General features: G+C 40.5%; 1 long non-coding RNA gene across 2 annotated transcripts in view; it reads right to left on the bottom strand.

The window, feature by feature from the left end:
* Positions 1-23,430, bottom strand: part of LOC118249662 (uncharacterized) — a 40,564-nt gene that overhangs the window by 3,821 nt on the left and 13,313 nt on the right. For both annotated transcript variants that reach the window (XR_007707889.1, XR_004779173.2), the window contains exons 4-6: positions 1,069-1,156; positions 397-504; positions 177-287 (exon numbers count right to left, since the gene is read on the bottom strand). This is a non-coding gene — a long non-coding RNA (uncharacterized LOC118249662). The remainder of the gene's footprint in view (positions 1-176; positions 288-396; positions 505-1,068; positions 1,157-23,430) is intronic.

Raw genomic sequence — 23,430 nt, 5'->3', positions numbered from 1 at the left:
TTAACTGACATTTTCTACGCAATTCAAAGCAATGCAGGCCTCCAAAAATGCTTTGAAGGGATCCTTAGAAAACCTTTGTGGTCTTCACACTACTGAACACATCACAAAACACTACAATAACATTAGATCAATATGGATACCTCAATTCAAGTTAGACCACGTGTTTATGTGGATACCTCGATTCAAGTTAGACGTGTTTCAATGTTTCCTTTTCAATATCCATTCCTCATGTGCCCATGAAGTAACATGCCCAAATTCAGGCCTATACGCTGAAATAAAATCTCCACCTAGGAAAAAAAAATACACAATTTCCACTATATACCTTCATGCCAAGGCAAGTTTTGGAGGCTATAATAGGCTCTAATAAGCACTCCCACAAACTCCCACATGCTATACCTGCAGCCAAGGAACATTCAAAAGGTGCGACATTCTTTTTCTCTTCTGGAAAACATCAGAGAACATCAAGGAAATTCCTTTCAATCTGATCCTATTTATTTTAGCAGTCTGCTGATTTAAAATGATCAGGAGAGAGAGAGCACATATGATCGTCACCAAACAGATAACCATATCCCCACGATGAGGAGCAAAGTCCACAAATCAGCACAATGCAGGTGATGGGGAGCAGAGAGAATGCACAGCTGAGGTGTGGATGCTGAAAGCTGGAATCCTGCACAAAGCAGGTGGGCCATTGGGAGCTTTCAAGTAAGTGGAAGGGAGGGGCTAATGGAATATGTTTTGGGAGGTTTTTTGTTATTTTCTTGTTTGTCGTTGCTGCCTCCCCCCCTCCCCCCTCTTCCCCCCTCCCCCTTCCCCTCTCCCCCATCCAGGAACCAACTGGACACCACAGAGCAAGATACAAGTTTTTCAGAGTGTGAAGGGTGAAAAAAGAGCAGATAAAGAACAGGCTCCTGACTCAGGTAGAAATGTTTTGGCACCCTGGAGAAGACATGGAAGAAATGTAAACAAAAGGCAGAGCTGTGCAAAGCCTTGGAACTGAAACAAGCATGTAGATCATCTTAGATGCCCCAGGTAAGTGAAAGCTAGTTCAAGTTCTTAGTGCAATAGTACCTTGTTCACATTATGCATGCTGGCACTGTTTCAGTATCTTCCCCAAGTAGATGCTGTGCCCTTTTGCCTTTGGGAAGCCAATTAATGTCTAAAGAGTGAATATAAATGCAAATGACTGCTCAAAAATCCCTTAGAGTTACAAGACTGTGATCATTATTAACTAAGCTAGTGTCATTGGGTGTGGCAGCTAGAAGGGGGACAAAGTTTTTCGTATTGGTCTTTTTGATTTATATGACAAAAGGAACATATTTCTCCAAAATTATTGTCTATAGTTCTTGACAACAGAATGATTTTGAAAAATATGCAAATGAAGCTACAAATTTGTTAAGTATTGTCTTCAAGCAGTTTTAATGTCTATGAGACCACTTTTTTTGTCTTTGGCTATCTCAATGATGGGTTCTTCAAACTGCCCATGCTAGGATCCTTCAGTAAAATGTCATTTATATAAATAAATAAATATAAAAACAGGTAAAAGTTATGTGAAATACTGTTTTACAGGGGATATTTAAGGAATTAAGCTTGAGTATTTGAAAAGATATAATTTCAGGAGTAAAAAGAGGAAAAAAGCATATTATAGTCTTTAATAACATTATTTTGGAAGTCATTTTTATTTTAGAACCATAAATAGGCAAAAACACTTGGTTTACTCTCAGTGTCCTCAAACATTCCAGAACATTCAACTTGTATTAAGGCAGTACATAAGGCTATGCCTTTGTTTGAGGAAGTCCCGAAGGAAAAACAATAATTTGAATCACTGTCATTTTTTTTAATGTAATAAACAGAAACCTCTCAAACAAGAGTTATAGCAAGCCATATTCCCTCCATACCTGGACAAGCTGATATTTTTTCCATGGGCAATACTTGTGTCCCTGAGGATGGATATTTAAAAAACAAAAACAAACATAAAAACAAACGAACAAACAAACAAAAAACAGTTCCCTGTGATTACATGCAGTTCTGGGCATAGTTTTCAAAATTGAGCAAGTTAACAACTTTGTTTATATCTAAAAATCAGGTAAGTATCAAAAAGATTTTACTTATGCCTGAGTTTTGTAACAGATAGAAAATTAAAGGCAAGAATTTAAAAACTGGGACCAGTGTTTCTGATGACAATTGCTTTAGTGAAGTCTCTGGAAATATTCTTTAATCTAACACATTAGTTTTCACCACGCTTTGATCTGCTGCTTCTGAAAATTTTCTGGTGGATATAAGACCCAACTAGAAATGTCACAGTTTTAATAGGTTTTGTTAAATATCACACATGAACTGGAATCAGCATTCAGAAATGCCTGAAAAGAAATCTGTAATGCTAAGGGTCTATGGACCCCATATTCAAAACTTGTGGTCCAAGCACTTTCCATCAGAGATTATAAAGGCTTTGACATTTTGTATTTCAGAAAAAGGCATAATTTTATCATAATAATTGATAACAGTCTTTCGAGGAAGATCAACACAGGTGTGTAAATCACATCCCAATATTAAATTTTGTTATATCATTTTTGCCAGAATGGAATGTAGCCATAGGTAAAATGTATCAACTCTAATAAGTAAAAGACTTGTTGTACAAAAGACTATTTTACTCTCTTATCTTCCTATGCACCTTTCAAGGTTTCTGAGTTACATGTTCAGAACTACAAATTTTCAAAATTTACAAAATTACAATTTTCATTCTGAAAATGGATAACTTAATAACGTAATTTTTTTGCCAAAGTTTTCAAAGATTTTGTTTCTGTTACTGCACAGAGCAGGTAGGTCACGAGCCCGATTACATGCATCAGCTGAGAAGTGGAAGGGACTTGTCAGAAATAAAGGGTAAGTAATTCTGATGGAGACTCAAGATGTGGGAACTGTAGACTGGATATAGACAAAAATGATGGCAAGAGGCTTTTTGTTGTATATTCTAATCCTCCAGGGAAATCAAAGTAATTATAGTCTATATAACAACACAAAACAATGCAATGCTATGAGAACAGATCAGTTCAGAGATAAAGACAGGAAAAATGAAGGTGGAATTAATAGAGGCCATTTTTTCAGTACCCCACAGAGCGTAATGCATGGAGGAGACAGGCTTGTTTCTAGACATAAACCTGTGGATGTATAGCTAGGTTAGGAAAGAGATTCCACAGAAGATCTGAATTATCTTTGTATTAAAGGCATTAAACAAATGTGATTTCTACTAAAATGAAAGTCTCTTGGTTTCCAAATTGTTGGACATTAGAAAGTAAATATAAGCTGAAAAAGGTGGTGAAGGAATGTTATCTTTTGAAAACTAAAACAACCTGAAGTTGAGCAGAGGATCAAACTATGGTAATGGAGCTTCCTAAGAGACCTAGGAAAGTCAAATTTATTAAATTTTCCTTGAAATTCAAAAATATAAAGAAGCATGGCAAGTAATAGCAGACCATCACACAGGAAGAATATTGTAATAAAATATCTGGGATTTTATACACAGAAGTTAAGTTACCTGTGCATGTAAGCCAATGTTTAGTTTGTTCTACTTGCATAATCATGTCTAAAAATTAAATTTGTTAGTACTCAGGAAGTCTGTGTTTGTTGTTGTTGTTGTGTGTTTTGCTTTACCATTAGAAAGTAGATACTTCAGCACTGAAATTGGTGGAATGATAACATCTTAAAGTCAGTGAAAATTAAAGAATTGGTCAAAAAATTAAAAACTTACTGCATTTATGGAAATCACCTTGGTGACCCAGAAAAGCAGAAGTCAGGTCCACGTTAGTTTTTAATATAACATTCAGTTACACTGTCTAGCAATATCTCCTTTTGTAAGGAACAGCTTCAGTAAAGTACTGAGGTTGAACAAACCGACAGTAAACTTCAGAACAAAGTTTGTTGGGAAAGATCCCCTCTTGCTGTAGTTGCCTTTGACCCTTTTTACTCCTCTCTGAAAGTATACTTTCTGCTAATCATTGCCAGTTATTAAACAATGCAGAGTTCTGAAAGCACATCTGAATTAAAATTTCTTTGTCCAGCAGGCAGTTTCAAAGCTAACCATGCCATCGTGTTTAGGAAATGCTTCTTTCCTTAGGGAGGGTTTAAAATTAACATCTATTCTCACTCACTAAAAAGTACACATACACAATTGGTATGTTCCTCTTTATAGAACAGGTCAAACTTGGATTTTCTTTTAAGGAAATATGAGCATTTTCTGAGTTCCAGTTTGAATGTTTCTTGTAAAATGGCAATTAGGCAAAATAAATAAATAGTTTTCCTGCATTCCAACTTTCCAGACCAAGCATAAAACTCTTTTTAAAAGGAGGACAAATATCATGTGATAACACAGTAGTATTATTGATGTTATTACTTACTGTGAAAGAGATTTGCATGCTTGCAAGTTCATGGGCACGTGCATAGATTTTTATTAATCACACAGGTTTTTTTTTTTTTTAATATCAATATTTGTTTTAACAGAGATAAATGCTTGAGTGCAATAGTAGTAGCTTCCTACCTCTTTGGGGGACAACTCTTCTGGGGACAGTATGTGAGTTAGTGACAACATCTGCAATGTAGCACTTGTTTGAGAGATCCATAGCATAAAAATGTGAAATTGGAATCTCATTGAAATTAAAATCAGAGTTTCTGTGGCCTGAAAGTTGGGGTTACAATTTCTTCTCATTCTCTGTGGAAGAAGAAAAAAAAGAATGGCAGAAAAGTCCTGGATGAGCTAAAATATTCTGTGTTTCAAGCAGGAGTGATGCAGAAAGTTAAAAAGATAAATACTACAGACAGATCCAGATAGCTTGTTTGCCACAGGTATTATTTCTAGATACATTAGCAAAGAGATCATTGTAAGCTCCAATTTATCAAATGACAGATTTATCATTTAAAATTGGGTTTTTATTTTAGTGCCAGCCATCTGCCCTCATTGTTCTTGTGCTGCTCAGAGCAATGCAGAATCGCAGAGCAAAAATGTTCTAAAGCGTTAATGGTCTAAGTAGCTGATATGGGTAGAAGGTAAGAGAAAAGATTATAGTATGTAAACCAAGTAAATAATGTCAAAACTTAAACAGAATTTAAAAGCAAAGTTATAAGCAACATTAAAGGCATGACAAAGCAACGGACCAGGAACTAAGGAGAAGTATAAATAGAAGCAAGGTAAAGGTGGACAATTAATCACATGTGCCTTTGTAACCAGCCAGTCATTATAGGCTGAACATATCAGAGCTATAGAAAAATTCTCTAAATACTTAGAAAGCTCTGTATATTTTTTCATCTAATGTCTGGCTGGCTCTTCACTGTAGGCCCTCAATGAGCTTTCATAGCATGGGAAGAAAGGCATTGAAAATTACTCAGGATGAACAAGGAAAAGTGAGAGAAGATTCACTGACCATGTCACAAAGGCAAAGGGGGACTGGGAGAATGAAAAACTGCCAACTGTAGGAGAGGATCAGGTGTGAGACCGTCTAAGGAACCTAAAGGTGGACAAGTCCATGGGAGCTGATGTAATGTATCTGAAAGTACTGAGGGAACTGGCAGATAAAATTGTTAAGCCACTATGTATCATATCTGAGAAGTCACTGCGGTCCAGTGAAGTTCCCGGTGAGTGGAAATGGGGAAACATAACCCCCCTTTTAAAAAAGGAAAAAAGGTAGACCTGAAGAACTACAGGCCAGTCAGTCTCATCTCTGTACCGGGCAAGATCAGAGAGCAGATCCTCTTTGAAACTATGCAAAGGCACCTGAAGATCACAGAGTTGATTTCTGACAGACAACATGATCTCAGTAAGGGCAAATTGTGCCTGACCAATGTGGTGGTCTACTGCAACAGGGTTACAGCATTGGTGGATAAGGGAAGAGCAACTGGTGTCATCTGCTGCCTTGGACTTGTGGAAAGCATTTGATACTGTCCTGCACAACTTCCTTGTCTCAAAATTAGAGAGACATGGATTGAATGGATGGACTACTCAGTGGTAAGGAATTGGCTGAATGGCAACTCAAAGAGCTGTGGTCAGTGGCTCAATGTCCAGGTGATCAGTGACGAGTGGTGTTATTCAGGGGTCAATATTCGGACCGGCACTGTTTAATGTCTTTGTGGGTGACGTGGACAGTAGGATTGAGAGCACCCTCAGTAAGTTTGCCAATGAAACCAAGCTGTGTTCAACCTGATGGAGGGAAAGAATGCCATCTAGAGGGACCTTGACAGGCTTGAGAGGTTGGCTTGTGCAAACCTCATGAAGTTCAACAAAGCCAAGTGCAAGGTCCTGCATCTGGGCTGGGGCAATCCAAAACACAAATACAAGCTGGGTGGAAAATGGATTGAGAGCAGCCCTGAGGAGAAGGACTTGGGAGTTTTGGTTGATGAGAAGCTCACAATGTGCTGGAAATGTGGGCTTGCAGCCCAGAAAACCAACCATATCATGGTCTGCATCAAAAGAAGCATGGCCAGCAGGTCGAGGGAGGTGATTCTCCACCTCTGCTCTCGTGAGATCTCACCTGGAGCAATGTGTTCAGCTCTGGGGTCCCCAGCACATGAAGGACATGGACATATTTGAACGAGTCCAGAGGAGGGCCACAAGGATGATCAAAGGGCTGGAGCACCTCTCCTATGAAGACAGGCTCAGAGAGCAGGAGTTGTTCAGCCTGGAGAAGAGAAGGCTACAGGAAGATCTTACAGCAGCCTTCCAGTACCTAAACGGGGCCTACAAGAAAGCAGGAGAGGAATTTTTTTTTGTCAGGGAGTGTAGTGATAGGACAAGGAATAATGGTTTATACTAAAAAAAAAAGGTATGTTGGGAGTGGATGTTAGAAAGAAATTCTTTACTCAGAGGGTGATGAGGCACTGGAACAAGTAGCCCAGAGAATCTGTGGATGCATCATCCCTGAAAATGTTTAAGGCCAGGTTGGATGGGGCTTTGAGCATCCTCATCAAGTGGAAGGTGTCATTGCCCATGGCAGTGGGGTTGGAATTAGATGATCTTTAAGGTCCCTTCCAACCCGAACCATGATCCTATGATTCTATGATTTGTTGGATTAGTGTGCATAGTCAGGTTTTTCACAGCTACCTATACTCACATAAGGTGACAAATTATAAAATTTTTATTCTATTCTGTAAACTTTATGAAAAAGAACAATTGTTGTTTAATGGGAAAAATAGCTGAACACATTGTTACTGCCTTTTGAGTTTCTTTGCAATAATTGTAACATTAAGTTAGTACTCTGCAGTTTTAAATGGGAAGTTGTAAACTATGCCATAGAGCATAGAATAAAGATGGGGAGGAGGAAAAAGGGATACTGAAATTCTGCAAGAAACAAAACAGTAATGACAACATTACAGCCATTGAAACATTTACTGTTTGTTTCTTTCAAGTGTAGGATTGATGCAGTATTTATTATAAAATAAATACAAATCCTTCATATGAAGATACACACATAAAAACCTATAAAGATAGAAGATGTAATCTGGTTAGAGTTAGGCTGCAAGCTTCATGAGAAAGGAACCATTTTTCTCCAGATATTCCTGCAGAGCACTTCTGGTTTGCTATCAAGGCAATTATGTTCTGTGCAATAGAAAGAACAGGTGGTCTCCTTCAGGACTCCAGTAACATCACATAAAGCCAGGAAAAGCCCAGTTCTTACAGAAAAATGTGGTTCTTCACACAGCAGACAGGCCTGTGTAAGGCTGGAGACTGGAAGGTTCTCCAGATACACAGAGAACACCTGGTCTTGCTGCTAAAGACTGAGGCAAAGAAGGCATTAACTACCTTAAATAAGCCTTTTCCTATCTGTTGTCACTGTGTTTCACCCCGCATCTAATAAAGGATAGAGATTCTCCTTAGTCCTCCTTTACTTGTTTGCCTATTTATAAAAACATTTTTTATTGTCTTTGACAGTAATAGCCAGATTGAGCTCCAGTTGGGCTTTTGCCCTTCTAATTTTGTCCCCACACAGCCTCATGACACCTTTGCAGTCCTCTTGAGTGACCCACCCCTTCTTCCAAAGGTCGTAAACCCTCTTTTTCTTCCTGAACTCTAGGCACATCTCTCTGTTCAGCCAGGCCAGTCTTCCATGCTGGCTCATCGTTTATCATGTGGGAATGGCCTGTTCCTGTGCCTTTAGAATTTCTTTCTTGAAGAGTGTACGGCCTTCCTGGACTCCTTTGCCCTTCAGGACTGCCTCCCAGTGGACTCCACCAATAAACCTCTGTAACAGGATGGTGTCTGCCCTCCAGAAGTCCAGGGTAGAAGTTCTGCTAACCCCCCTCCTTATTTTCCAAGAATCAAAAACTCAATTAATTCATGATCACTATGCCAAGCCAACCGCCAACCTTTACATCACCCACAAGTCCTTCTCTGTTAACAAGCAAAAGATCCAGCCGGGCACAGTTCCATGTCGGCATACTCACCAGCTGTGTCAGGAATTTATCTTCCACACACTCCAGAAACCTCCTAGACTGTTTCCTCTCCATTGTGTTGTATTTCCTTCAGTCATCTAGTAAGTTCAAGTACCCCATAAGAATAAGGGCTAGTGGATGAGGGGATCGAGTGCACCCTCAGTAAGTTTGCAGATGACACCAAGTTAGGTGCGTGTGTCGATCTGCTTGAGGGTAGGAAGGCTCTGCAGGATGACCTGGGAAGGCTGGTCTGATGGGCTGAGGCCAACTGTAGTGAGGTTCAACAAGGGCAAGTGCCGGGTCCTGCACCTGGGGCACAACAACCCCAAGCAGCACTACAGGCTGGGAGATGAGTGGTTGGAAAGCTGCCTGGCAGAGAAGGACCTGGGAGTATTGGTTGATAGTCAGCTGAATATGAGCCAGCAGTGTGCTCAGGTGGCCAAGAAGGCCAACAGCATCCTGGCTTGCATAAGAAACAGTGTGGCCAGCAGGGCTAGGGAAGTGATTGTCCCTCTGTACTCGGCTCTGTTGAGGCCACACCTCGAGTACTGTGTTCAGTTTTGGGCCCCTCACTACAAGAAGGACATGGAGGTGCTCGAGAGAGTCCAGAGAAGGGCAACGAAGCTGGGGAGGGGTCTGGAGAACAAGTCTTACGAGGAGCGGCTGAAGGAGCTGGGATTGTTCAGCCTGGAAAAGAGGAGGCTCAGAGGCAACCTTATCGCTCTCTAAAGGTACCTTAAAGGAGGCTGTAGCGAGGTGGGGGTTGGTCTATTCTCCCACGTGCCTGGTGACAGGACAAGGGGGAACGGGCTAAAGTTGCACCAGGGGAGGTTTAGGTTGGATATTAGGAAGAACTTCTTTACTGAAAGGGTTGTTAGGCATTGGAATGGGCTGCCCAGGGAAGTGGTTGAGTCACCATGCCTGGAGGTCTTTAAAAGACATTTAGATGTAGAGCTTAGTGATATGGTTTAGTGAAGGACTTGTTAGTGTTAGGTCAGAGGTTGGACTAGATGATCTTGGAGGTCTCTTCCAACCTAGATAATTCTCTGATTCTGTGATTCTGTGATTCTGTGATTCTGTTTATGCGAGACTTCTCCCAGCTCTTTGTAGAACATTTCATCCACCTCTTCGGCCTGTTTAGCCGGCCCACCGGGACATCTACCTCATTGGCATTCCCCCTAATTCTTACGCATAAACATTCAACCCTGCCATCACCATTATTAATCTCAAGACAGTCCAAACACTTCCCTAGCATACAGGGCTACCCCACTGCCTCTTCTTCCTAGCCTATCCCTTCTGAGGAGTTTGTAGCCCTCCACTGCAGTGCTCCATTCATGCAAGCCATCATATTTCAGTGATGACAACTATGTCATAGTTTTTCTGCTGCGCAATGTCTTCCAGCTCCTCCTGTGTTTTGCCCATACTGCATACACTAGTGTAGATGCACTTCAGTTGGGCTAGTGATCCTGTCACATTTTGCAGGGAAAAGCCCTCATTCCTGTATGACCATTCCCAGGCACTTCGGTGATTTCTAACCCACCAGTGTCCTTTGTGCCTTTGGTGACACCTGGCTCTCCATCCTCTACCTCAACAGGAGCAACAGACCGATAAACCTTGCTAGCAATGGTCCTTTAACCATTCTCGTACCACCCCCAGGCTTGTCTCTGTTAAGCCTGGTTTTATCCTTCCCCTTTCAAATCTAGTTTAAAGATCTATCAATGAGCCCTGCTAACTCCTGAGCAATGATCCTTTTCTCCCTTAGAGACAGGTGAACCCCATCTATTGTCAGCAGGCCTGGTGTCTTGTAAAATGACCCATGATCAAAAAAAAAAAAAACCACCACCAAAGTTCTGCTGGAACTTGGAGCCAGATATTGATTTGGAGGTTCTGACTCTACCTCGCCTCATCAATCCTTCCAACTGGAGGGATAAAAGAAAACTGTTCCCCAGTATTGTTCAAATCAACATACAGAGCTTCATACCTATTGTGCATGGGCACCTGGGAAGGTGGGGAAGTCCCTGAGGGGACATGCCTGCTGCACAGGGACTTGTTGCCGTTGGTCCTTATCCTCTGTGTTGGTGCTTTCAGCCATGTGGAGAGAGGATAGAGAAAACCCTCTACTGAGCATCCCTGCTGGGCCTGTCTGACAGAAGGTACAGAGTGACTCCAGTAGTCTATCTCCCTCTTGGACTCCCAGATACTTCTCACGAGGACTGCCGGATCCTGGCAGCTCCCTTGGCTGCCTTGAGGGGCCTCAATGCATGAAACCTCTTGCACACCACGATCCCCTGCTCCACTGCAGAACAGGTCTGCACCAGAGCCAATCTACCCTTTGCATTTTAACCATGGCTTTGTGGTTGTCCCTGCTGCCTGTCTGTGCTGACTCACACAGGAACCTTGACAGGCTTGAGAGGTGGGCCCATGCAAGCCTCATGAAATTCAACAAGGCCAAGTTCAAGGCTATGCACCCGGTCAGGGCAATCCCAAAGCTGGGTAACGAGTGGATAGAGAGCAGTTCTGTGGAGAAGGACTTGGGTGTACTCATGGATGAAAAGGTTGACATGAGTCTGCAGCGTGTGCTTGCAGCCCATACAGCCAACTATATTCTGGGCTACGTCAAAAGATGAGTAGCCAGCAGGTCGAAGGAGGTGATTCTCTCCCTGGACTCCATTCTCATGACATTCCACCTGAAGTGCTGTATTCAGCTCTGTAGCCCCCAGAAAAAAAAAAATTCATAGACCTGATAGAGTAAGTCCAGAGGAGGGTCACAAAAGTTATCAGAGGGCTGGAGCACCTCATTTATGAAGAAAAGCTGAGAGAGCTGAGGTTATTCAGCCTGGCAAAGATAAGAATCAGGGGAGACTTCGTTAAAGCATTTCAGTATGTAAAAGGGGCTTACAGAAAAGATGGGGAGAGACTCTGTATCAGGGAGTGTAGTGACAGGACAAGTGGTAATGGTTTTAAACTAATAAAGGGTAGATTTAAATTAGACATAAGGAAGAAAGGAAACATAAGCAGATTGTAGCACTGTAATGAAATGCAGTAGAGGGCCTTGGGAGAAACAAACAAAACCCACCAGGCCAGCAGTGCCATGAGCACCTTTAATGTTGTTGAATGGCCCTGTGACCAGTCTGAGGGCAATCAGACTTTCCTCTGCAAACAGGGAGACATTTCAGCTGTAATTCAGAAGGCTCAGGAACTGCAAACAGTGAGTCACCAGAAATTATTATTCTGGGGAAAGACTTTGCTTTATGTTTGCATGGAAATGCTTGCAGAAAGGCTGCTGTTGCTTTGTAATGAAAACCTAAGCCTGAAAGCTGCTATGAAGGGCAAGGAGCTGGAACTGTGCACTGGACCACGGCTGTAAGTTGTCAGAATGGCCTGAACTAGTTTTCCTCTGCAAGGCAGATGCAGCACTCCAGCTGTAGTTCTGACATCCTGACCTTTTTCTGAACAACATTTTTTCCTGGGAGTATGAGTTCAGAGGGATAAAAAATCAGCATGGGATGTTGTATATTGCTATTTTAAGTAATAGGATTTATTTTAAAAGAAGAAGATAGCCTTTCTTTTCCTTTTCTCTCCTCCCTCCATTATTTGACAATGTTTACTCAAAATCAAGTAGCAGACTCTAGTAGTTTGTGTTATAAAAATGGCATAGTTCTATTCAGTCTTGTAACTGTATGGATGAATCTTCAAGTGGTACAAAATGGCAGAAATTGTTTCAACTTTTTAAGCTACCAAAGAAAATATGCTTCAGAATACACATGCAGAGAAGAAACTTGAATTAAATCTTTCAATACAAAGTGAGTCATCTTTTCTCTTTCTGTATGACTTTGACTATTAAAAGGGCTTGACAACCATAGATGATTGTTCATAAAAGAAAAAAAAAAGAAAGAAAGAAAGAAACAAACAAACAAAACCACCTTTTTCTCCTGAGAAAAGTCCCCAGCTGCTTTTGCTTCAAAGAGCTTCTGAAGAGTATGAAACAATCAGGCTGATGGGGCAGGAAATGTGAAAAGGTAACAGTGAAAACTCAAAATTTCTGGACCTCAATGGAAATATAAAGATATCACTCCAGATATCTCAGTTATTCTACATTATTTATCACGTAACCATGTAACCATCATGTAACCTGGTCACGAACCATTAGACCACAGCTACACCAGGGATTGCCAGAGGCTTTTGGAAGAAATGTGTGACCTGATGCATAGCAGGGGGGCTACATCTGACCCATGTGGTCCTTTACAATATGCTTGCAACATCAATCATAATCCTACTGTACAGTACGCTTCCAAGTTCTGTTTCAATTCAAAAATAAAAAGTGTGCATATATGTACATATGAATATATATGTATATATATGCATGTATGTATCTATGTATGTTTTCAGAGATATATGAGAGTCGCTGTAAAGGAAGCACTGGATGCTTGTTTATCAAACTATTTTGACCACGGGCCCAGAAGTCCAAGTTGGAAAGTTTGCAGCTTGTGACCAGAGCTGCATGTGCTGTCTAGGCATCCTTGATTCCTTTCTATAGTGCCCCGAGGAAACTCGCAATACCCAGACATGTTTTCACTACAGTTGTCTGTTTTGCTAGTGTGTGGCTTATCTAGAGAAGTTACTTACTGCTTGCTGTTGATCTTTGGAGTCAGAATGTGCAACTCAAGAAACATCACAGGTCTTATCTCCCTTGTACTCCCCCTAAACTGAAGCTAAGAAGGGCTAGTGCAGCCTGTAGCAGAAGGGAGCTTCAGCAAGAATCTACCAGTTGTGCCAAACTATGCAGTTCACTTGTAAGTCTTCAGTGAGTGAGACTGAAAGTCATCTCTTCTCCTTGAGGATAGGTGGGCAAAACTGATTCCTAGGAGAAAGTGCACTTTACCACTACATCTACTTTCCTGCAGTTTGTACACTTGTGACAGGGCTTGTTGTTTATCTGCCAGATTTAAAAAGGCAGTTGACTTTTTATCTGCTGTTGTTAATCAGCTTCAGTTTCTGATAGAATTTAGAAAAGCATTCTTGTCAAATCACTGATATGTTGAAAAATATATACTGAAGGCATGCAGGAAAAATTGTATGAAATACAGGAGATCATTTATTAAAAATAGTTATCCATGGTTATGGAAATTCAGAGGGAATTTTTATAGTTTATGCCATTGCTGTTTTGTTTATATAGAAAATATTTGGCTTCAAAGGCTGCTGTCAGATCGCTTAAGCTTTACATTTAGTGACATTTTGTCACTGCTTCAGTAGGAAGCTTTAATTTCCTTGCAAATGCAGATAAGACTGCAGGTATGTGTCTACACTGATTCAAATTTAGTTTCTTTGTATCAGAAGCCTGTAGGATATATTTTGACTAGTAGCTAGTGAGGTAAATTCATATTTCTTTTTCTGAGTATTGGTTAGACCTTAATTTAACTTCTGGGAGTCATTTTGGTTCACCTTTGGGAAGGCAGAATAGCTTTGAAGAAACTTTTGTGGGGTTCTTTATATGGAGCAACTGGTAATAAATTTTCAAAAGAGTATGGTCATGGACATAAAGCACTGTTGCTTCTGCTAACCTTATGGCTGGTTCCTAAGTTGAATAGCCAGAAAATGGTTGAGCTGTAAGGGTGTTCTCTTGTATTAGTCCTGGAAAGTGTATTTAAAAGGGACTTCAGTACAGCTTACCCTGCACTTGTGATATGAGTTTGTACAGGGACAGGGGAGTCAGTAAGAAAGAATTAATGGAGAATGGAGTCTGGGAGTAAAATGGAGTCGTGTTAAGACATGCTAAATGAAGGAGGATGAAAGACAGCCATGGATGTCAAGTGGATGAAGCAACTCTGAGAAGGTGTGTGGTTATTACTGTCATTCTTCTAACATTTTTTCCTAGCTGCTCCCTTATCACTCTTCTCCAAAAACCGGACCTCTATGCCCAGTGTCAGCAAGGAGGCTTGAAACAGGGATTATAACTTCAGAAAAGAACACTGCAACTCAAAGTACCTGAGAATTGTAGGGGTAGCAATTTCTGCTTACCCTTTTGCAGCACTGAGTCTACCTGCATATCATAAGCAGGATGTAACAAGAAGAATGTAACAAGCAGGATACCAGGCTCACAGCATGGTTAACTCTGTCACTTCTCTGTCACCCCACACTCTGGACTGTCTTAACTGTTAATATGCTTGGTCTGATGCTTGACAAAAGAGAGGAGAGGCAGAATAAGTGGGGTGCTCTTCAATCCTTCCTTTGGGATATTTTCTGCTTTGTAAAAGATAAGCTAAGGTGTCTTGGGTCAATGAGGTGTCTGGAGGAGTCTACAACTCTTTATGTACTTTAGATAAAGAAGATATTTAATAAAATGCATGAGCAATCCTTGGGCTTGGGACTGCAATTTGAGATTCCCTCTTCCCAGGTGAGAACTGATAACCACATAATTTGTGTCTTGCCCACCACATGCTATGGATCCTGAGTTGCCTTTCCAGTTCTGTCTTCAGTATTTCTTACTGGCTAGCCATCAGTGGCTCAAAGTGCTGATTTCTCCCAGCAGTCTCCTAGTCAGTTTTGGACCTCATTCTGAGATGTCTAATTCTGTTGCTGCAGTACTACAGACAGACTTAATGCAGGCTTCTGGACTTTCATTTGAGGAGCTCAAGTGCCTACCTCTAATCACCCTTTAAACTCTAGGCTTATAACTGTGATATGACACTACTGGAAACTGAAATAAATGCATGCACTTGGAAGCAGACCATCCCCAAGTTTCACTGGTACCCTGAGGAAAGTTAATATTTATTTGGTCAGTAAACTCAAAATGCGATGAATTTTCAAAACAAATATACAGTACATGGTGTAAGGCCAAAGGCTGTTCTGATCCCAAGGTATTATTAAAGTTTCAACATTTTGGCCTCTACCAGTTTCTTCCATGCAATTCTTAGAACTATTACTCAGACAGTCCATGCTAACTGGCAGGTGCCCAAGGGCAATATATAAAGAACATATTTTACTGCAGTTTCTTAACTGAATAATTGATGGATACGAGCTAGTATAAAATGAACACCAGCTTGTCCTCAAGCCCTCTTTCTAGGCTTGAACTTTTAATATTGGTGCAAAAGCAAAACCCTAAAGTACTTTCATTATTCCTCATATCTCTAATAAGTGTTTTAACAATGTATTATTGTTATTATTATTATATTTTATTTTATTATTATTATCTATTATTATTATTATTATTATTATTGTTATTATTGTTATTATTGTTATTATTATTTGGAAACTGCTAAACCTTAAGAAAACCAGAAACATTTATGTAGTCTTAATTTAAGATCTGAACTGGAGACGTGGGTTCTGAACCAGTTAGCTTCTGTGTACTGTTTCTATTGTGTAAAGAGGAAAAATGCACCACCTGCTCCATACTGCCCAATTGCAACAAGGAAAGATTTTTTCCACTGGTATATGTAGAGAAAGCACTGTGGCCCTAAATTCTATCATGGCAAAGATCTCACTTACTTCACCTTATAAGTACGTAGTATAATTTTTTGGATTGGTGCATTCCTGAAACCTGTCTCTTCAAATATGACTTCAAGAAACATTTCTGAATGTTTTGAATTGCAGGGAACAGGAAGCTTTTACCATTCCTTTCCTTTGGAACATTTTCATTAGGATAGCACCTGCTCAAGGTCTATGCAAGTTATTCACAAGCCTTTTTGTTTGCCATCTTTAAAGGAATGAATTTCAGCCATGAGTTTTCAAAAATCATGTTAACTCTTTCTAGAAGTGTAATATAAACTGTGTTTCAAAGCTGGGTTTCCAACTGAGTACTACTAGAGCTGGAAGAAAATGAGTGAAAGAAGAAGAGTAACTAGGTCATATAATCTGCTTCCCCATTTTTGGTGAAATTAAAAGAAATGAAGCACAATTTCCTGATCCGTGCTGGTGCCTTCAAGCAAAAGACAACGGCTCTGAACTTTCCACCCTGTCCACTGTATTCCAATATGTGTAATGCATTGTGTCAGAACGGGATGGCCAACTGTAAGTACTGAAAAATAGTGACTCAGCCTCTTTCCTCATAATCATGGGGTTTCTGTGAAAAAAAAAAAAAAAAAAAAGCAGCTTAACTTTGCCTTCTCTTTTTTCATGTTGACCTTTTGAATGACACATTTTTCAGTTAATCTCTTTAGCCACGAAGACAAGATACGTACTTGTTTTTAAATAAAAAATGACATTCTCATATAATAGGATGAGTTCAAGAAATGAGGTTTAAGAAAAACAACATATATCACAGGAATTTTATCACTACAGTTGGCAATGCAGTTAAACTGTGCACGGTGTTTACTGGTTTGATCCTCTTAAATACAGCCTCTCATATTATACTTTAAAAAATTTGTAATTATTTTGTTTTACTAGCACAACTCAGTGTAGTGATCCCAGTAAACCTTATTCAAGAAACCCTTTCACTCCATGTATAAAGATAATTTATTATCTGGTAGATAGAAAGCCAATACTCAGAGGTGCTTCTCCTTTTTTCCCCCACTGGATGATGCCCAGATTTGGCTGAGAGGTAAGGATTCCAATTTTCTTTTGAAAATCCTCGCCTTGTTCTGAAAACCTCTATTTCCTTCCTGGTATTTGCATAATGAGCAAAACTCTTGGCAACCAGCCAACTTAACTTCTGGCCATGTAACATCAGACTGAATGGGAGCCCTGAAAGCATGTTATCTTCTCATGAGGGTAGAAAGCCTAAATTTCCCAAGAAGATCTTCTTTTAATGCAGTGTATAACGCAAATAATTACTCTTTCCACAAGAAAAAGGTCCCCCTGTCCCACACTACTTCGTTCAAGCTGGAGAAAATCCAACCAAACAACATCCAACCTACTATGTGGCCTTGGGGGGGCAGGAAGCCTCCAATTGCCAAATATTGTATCTGGTAGGGTAATTTAAGCACTCCTTCATGGATGAATATGTAGGCTTCACTTCCTTTTGCTGATATAAAAGGTCCCAGATATTACCTGAATATTTACATATAAAAACTGAAACATTTAAGCGATGTAGGTGAATACTACAGACATTAGAAAAATCCAGGTTTAGGTTACCTATGCAACCTAAATTCTGCCCAAATTATCTTTTTGTATTATGATATCCTCTTTAAGTAAAGAAGGTTGTAAATTCTAACCAAAACTTCACAAAAAATCAGATGGGATTGTGTGGTGGTTTTTCTTAGAATGCTGATAACTGAAAGCAACATAATACTCTGCTTATTATTATGTGAGTTAAATAAGCCTTGATAATCTGTTAGGAATGTTCTTCCTGTAGTATTCTGAACCTCTGTTTACAAAGCAGGACTCTGCAGACGATGGTAGGAGTTTTGAGATAGCTGTCTGTCTCTGAGCCTCACTACTTTGTCATGCTTGGAGGTACACGCATCCTTCCTAATTTTCTGTACAGCTATCCCAGTACCTCAGAAACTGTAGTATGTGTCAACTTTCCATCTTTTTGTATTCTCCCTCAGTACTTTCTTTAATATGCCAACAGCATATGCATATAAATAAACTGAGATGTTAATGGAAGAGCTTTAATGCTAAGGATATGGAACTGTCAGTACAGAGATATTCTTACATACTCTGAGCACATGCTTCAATAACATATTGTTACTTCTTAAGATATTGAGTATTATACACAAGTCTTGAGAATTAGGGTATTGTCACTGGTCAATGGGCACAGCAGAGAAAACAGGAAGGCTCTTGTGTTTGTACTATACTTAGAGCCAAGAGATAGTTTCCGTACTAATGACAGTAAATGTTGAGCAATAAGATTATTGCTCCAAAAATGACATTGAAAATTAGATGTTGTAATGCTCCCTTTAAATTATAGGGTGAAGGATATAGACAAACAGCAAGTGAAGTAGTGAATAGTGAGTTACCCTTAAATGAACAAATAGTCTCATTTAGGAATATAGAAAAGTAACTACATTTTTCCAAGTTAAGCCCTTCAAATATTTCTGCATTCTCTATTCCAAAGCAATATTACAAACCCATATTCTCTGGTAAATATCAGTAAAGGATGGTCAAATTTGTCATGCTTAGCTTTACCAAAACAAATTGTTCAAGGTTCAATGGGCCAGTATTTGGCCAGGCTGTCAGCACAATTAAATTGTTTAGAAAACTACAATCACCTGTACAGTGTACTTTACAAAAAGTACTAGAGTTAGGGTAAGGTAGATTTTTTGGCCCAGCTATATTAGGGAATGTTTTAATTATGAAAGAAGGGCCAGGTCCTGTGGTTTCCCACCTCGAATGGGAGGAGGTGGGAATGCTACTGAATCAGAAGGGAAAGGATTCATGAAAGTTTGTAGAGAAAAAAAAAAGTTTACAAATAAGTTTTCAAGCATAATGCAGCCTTTGGACTATTACCCGCTCCTCTTCTTTCAAGTGGGTACCAATGATGTAGCCACAGGTAGCCTGAGGTCTATCAAAAAAGATTTCAGGGCAGCCCTGGAGAGAAGATTAAAGGAACATGCTATTAACAGCCATAGTCAACATGGATTCATGAAGTAAAAGTCCTGTCTATGTAATTCATCTCCTTCTATGACAAGGCCATCCAGTTGTTGGACGAAGGGAAGGTGGTAGATGTAATATTTCTGGATTTTAGTAAGGTCTTTGATACTGCCCCTCACAGCACCCTTCTGGACAAATTATCCAGCTGTGAGATAAAACAGGTTTGTGCTATGCTGGAGAAAGAACTGTCTCAACAGTGGAGCTCAAAGAATTGCAGTGAGTGGGGCTACATCTGGTTGGCAGATGGTCACTATTGGTGTTTCCCAGGACTCAGTTCCTATTCAACATTTTTATCAATGATCTGAATGCATCCTTAGCAACTTTGCTGATGATACTAAACTAGGAGGTGCTGTTGACTACCTGGAGGGATGAGAGGCTTTGCAGTTATATATATCTACAGATAGATAGATAGATAGATAGATAGGAACATTGGGCAATAGGCAACAGCATGAATTTAAATACCAGTTAAATACCAGGTTCTGCACCTAGGACAGAATAATGCCACAAATGGATACAGACTGGCAGATGAGTAGCTAGAGAGCAGTTCAGCAGAAAGGGATCTGGGGGTACTGGTTGACAGCGGGCTCAGCATGAGTCAGCAGTGTGCCCTGGCAAGGTAAGGGCAAGTAAGGGGTAAGTAAGGGCAAACTGCATTTTGGGGTGCATTAAACACAGCATAGCCAGCCAGTCAAAGGAGATTATTCCCTCACTATATCTAGCACTGGCGCAGCCTCACCTTGAATGTTATGTACAGTTCTGGTATCCACAGTATAAAAAAGATGCTAAGATACTTTAAAGCATCCAGAAGAGGGCAAAAAAGCTGATGAAAGGGTTGGAAGGCATGCCCTATGAAGAGAGGCTGAGGATGTCTGGTTTGTGTAGCATGGAGAAAAAAAGTTTAAGAGGTGACATCATTGCTCTCTACTATTTCCTGAGGAGGGGAAGTGGAGAGGGAGTGCCCATCTTCTCCTTGGTTACCAATTATAGGATCTATGGGAATGTCACAGTGTTGTGCCAGGGGAGGTTCAGATTGGATATATGGATTTATTTATTTATTTTTTTTAACATGAGTGGTCAGACAAGAGAACTGACATCCTCGTGAGGTGGTCGATGCCAATAGCCTGTCAGCATTCAAGAGGCATTTGGACAATGACCTTAATAATGTGCTTTAACTTTTGGTTAGCCCTGAAGTGTTCAGGCAGTTTGAGTAGATGATCTTTGAAGGTCCCTTCTAACTGAACTATTCCAGTCTAGTCCAGTCCAGTCACAGAAGAGATAAAGACACTTATAGGAAGTGATATATGTCATCTGAAAGTAGACAACTAAAATAGATCAAATAATGCTTTTTCCAGTATATCTAATTTTGTGTCTAACTAGTGGCTATTGAATATGCCATACTCAGACATATAAAATCATGTGAGAATCCTACCCAAAGACCAAAGTAAACAGTAGAAGACTGTAACAATGCTCTTGCATTATGCCCTACCTTATTTTCATCAGGGAAAAAAAAAAAAAAAAAGTATTATATAGGTGTTGTGGTTTAACTCGGCTGGCAGCTAAGCACCACATAGCCGTTCGCTCACCCTCCCCCTTCCCTCTCTGGGATGGGGGAGAGAAACAGGAAAATGAAGCCTGTGGGTTGAGATAGAGACTGTTAATAGTACTACTAATAATAATGTGTACGGAACAAGTGATGCACAATGCAATTGCTCACCACCTGCTGACTCCTGAGCAGCTGCCCCCCCACACCCCAGCCAGCCACCCCTATATATTGTTCAAGATGATGTAAGATGGTATGGAATACCTCTTTGGCCAATTTGGGTCAGCTGTCCTGGGTCTGTCCCTTCCCAGCTGCTGCTGTACCCCCAGCCTGCCCGCTGTCAGGACAGAGCGAGAAGCTGAAAAGTCCTTGGCTTAGTGTAAGCACTGATCGGCAACAATTAAAACATTGGTATATTATCAACATTCTTCTCGTCCTAATCCAAAACATTGCACTCTACCAGCTGCTAGGAGGAAAATTAACTTTATCCTAGCTGAAACCAGGACAATAAGTTACTTACAACTTGCAAGTGCAACTAAATTTCTCTTTCCAAATACAATTCACTTAAATATTGAACATGTAATTCACATTTGTACTCCACTCCACAGACAATTATCATGAAATCTATTAAAGCATAGTGCAAAATTTCTCAGCATAAGAAAACCTCCTATTCTAGATTTGAGTCATGAAACATAACATTTAGATTGTGGAGCGGGAAAGAATATTGTCTCAGCACACTGTAACTTTTGGTGTGGTAAGAAGATGGGAGCCCAGATGATACCGAGAAAAGAGAAGCATTTATCTGGCTTTAAAAATGAAGACACACATTTGGTTGAAACAGTGCAAGGAATGTTGTAAGGAGTCCTACTGATATGACAAATAACAAAGATATATTCATCACATTAACATCTCCATATTTCCTCTGAGAGTGAATGGTCAAGCAATCATCTTTTCTCTGCATCTTTTATCCTTCTATGAAAAAAAAAAAAAAAAAAAGTTCCCTTTGGGGTAAAGCAAGCATCACTGCATGCAATATTCAGTATATGGGTAGACCATAGTCATTTCTTTTTGTTACTAATCAAGCATAACCATTGTTATTACATCATGGTCTCTTTCCTGAGCAGTACTAAGGAACTACATTAATGGAATAAATAATTAGGATTATGATCCTATGTTACATTCATCACCATCAGGTTGTACGGTTGTACCTAGCATTTCCTTGTCTGGTTATTCATTACTGTAAGATACTTCTTGATCAGTTTGTTTGACAAGTCTGAATAATCTGCATTACTTGAAACCTTAGTCACCTTGCCATTTCAAATAATGCATGAATAATCTGAGTATCCATGTCCAACAGTGATTTCTGAGGGATATCACATATAACTTTCACTTTAAAAACAGACCTTTCTAACCCTACCCTGTTATTCCTTATTTTCTGCTGTTGTTAATACACAACAGGATACTATTCTATGGCAATTCATTTCCTAGTAACTACCTTTAGCAAAGGACCTTTTCAAAAGCTCTTAGAAATGTAAGTACCCCAATTGCACCTTTCCATATGCCATTGACTCCTTATATAATAACACAGCAGAGTGAATCATAGAATCATAGAATATCCCGAGTTGGAAGGGACCCACAAGGATCATTGAGTTCAACTCCTGGCACCACACAGGTTTACCCCAAAATTCAGACCGTATGACTAAGAGCATAGTCCAAAAGCTTCTTAAACCCTGACAGGCTTTTTGCTCTGACTACATCCCTGGGGAATCTGTTCCAGTGTGCGACCACCCTCTCAGTGAAGAACCTTTTCCTGATATCCAGCCTGAACCTCCCCTGTTGCAGCTTGACTCCATTCCCTCAGGTTCTATCACTGGTCACTAAAGAGAATAGATTGGCACCTGCTCCTCCGCTCCCCCTCATGAGGAAGCTGTAAACTGCGATGAGGTCTCCCCTCAGCCTCCTCTTTACCAGGCTGAATAGACCAAATGACCTCAGCCGCTCCTCGTACGTCTTCCCCTCTAGGCTATTCATCATCTTAATAGCCCTTTTCTGGACACTTTCCAATAGTTTCACATCCTTTTTGTACTGTGGTGCCCAGAACTGCACACAATACTTGAGGTGAGGCCACACCAGCGCAGAGTAGAGCGGGACAATCACTTCCCTTGACCGACTAGCAATGTCGTGCTTAATACACCCCAGGATACAGTTGGCCCTCCTGGCCTCGAAGGCACACTGCTGGCTCACGTTCAGCTTGCTGTCAACCAAACCCCCCAGATACTTCTCTGCGGGGCTGCTGTCCAGCGTCTCGTCACCCAGTCTGTACTTATAGCCAGGGTTGCCCGTGCCAGGTGCAGGACCTGGCACTTGCTCTTGTTAAACTTCATGCGGTTGGTGATCGCTCAGCTCTCCAATCTGTCCAGATCTCTCTGTAAGGCCTTTCCATCCTCAACAGAGTCAACAACTCCTCCCAGTTTAGAATCATCAGCAAATTTACTCAAAACACCTTCTAGTCCTACATCCAAATTGTTTATAAAAACATTGAAAAGAACTGGCCCTAAAATCAAGCCCTGGGGGACCCCAATGGTGACTTGCCAGCCTGATGCAACCTCATTTACCATAACCCTTTGAGCCCTACCCATCAGCAAATTATTCACCCATTGTATGATGTTTTTGTCTAGCTGTATGCTGGACATTTTGTCCAGTGGGATCCTATGGGAAAATTTACTGAAATCCAAAAAGATTACATCAGCTGGTTTCCCTTGATCAACTAGATGGGTGATCTTATCATAAAAGGAGATCAAATTTGTTAAACAGGACCTCCCCCTTGTGTTGGCTGGGACCAATGACTGCATTGTCCCCCAGGTGTGCTTCAATAACTCCCAGGATAATCTCCATAATTTTACCAGGCACTGAGGTGAGACTGACAGGCCTGTAATTGCTAGGGTCTT

The sequence above is a fragment of the Cygnus atratus genome, chromosome 2, assembly GCF_013377495.2.
Source record: "Cygnus atratus isolate AKBS03 ecotype Queensland, Australia chromosome 2, CAtr_DNAZoo_HiC_assembly, whole genome shotgun sequence".
In the NCBI taxonomy this organism is placed as follows: Eukaryota; Metazoa; Chordata; class Aves; order Anseriformes; family Anatidae; genus Cygnus; species Cygnus atratus.
This window is presented reverse-complemented; position numbering and strand designations above follow the sequence as displayed.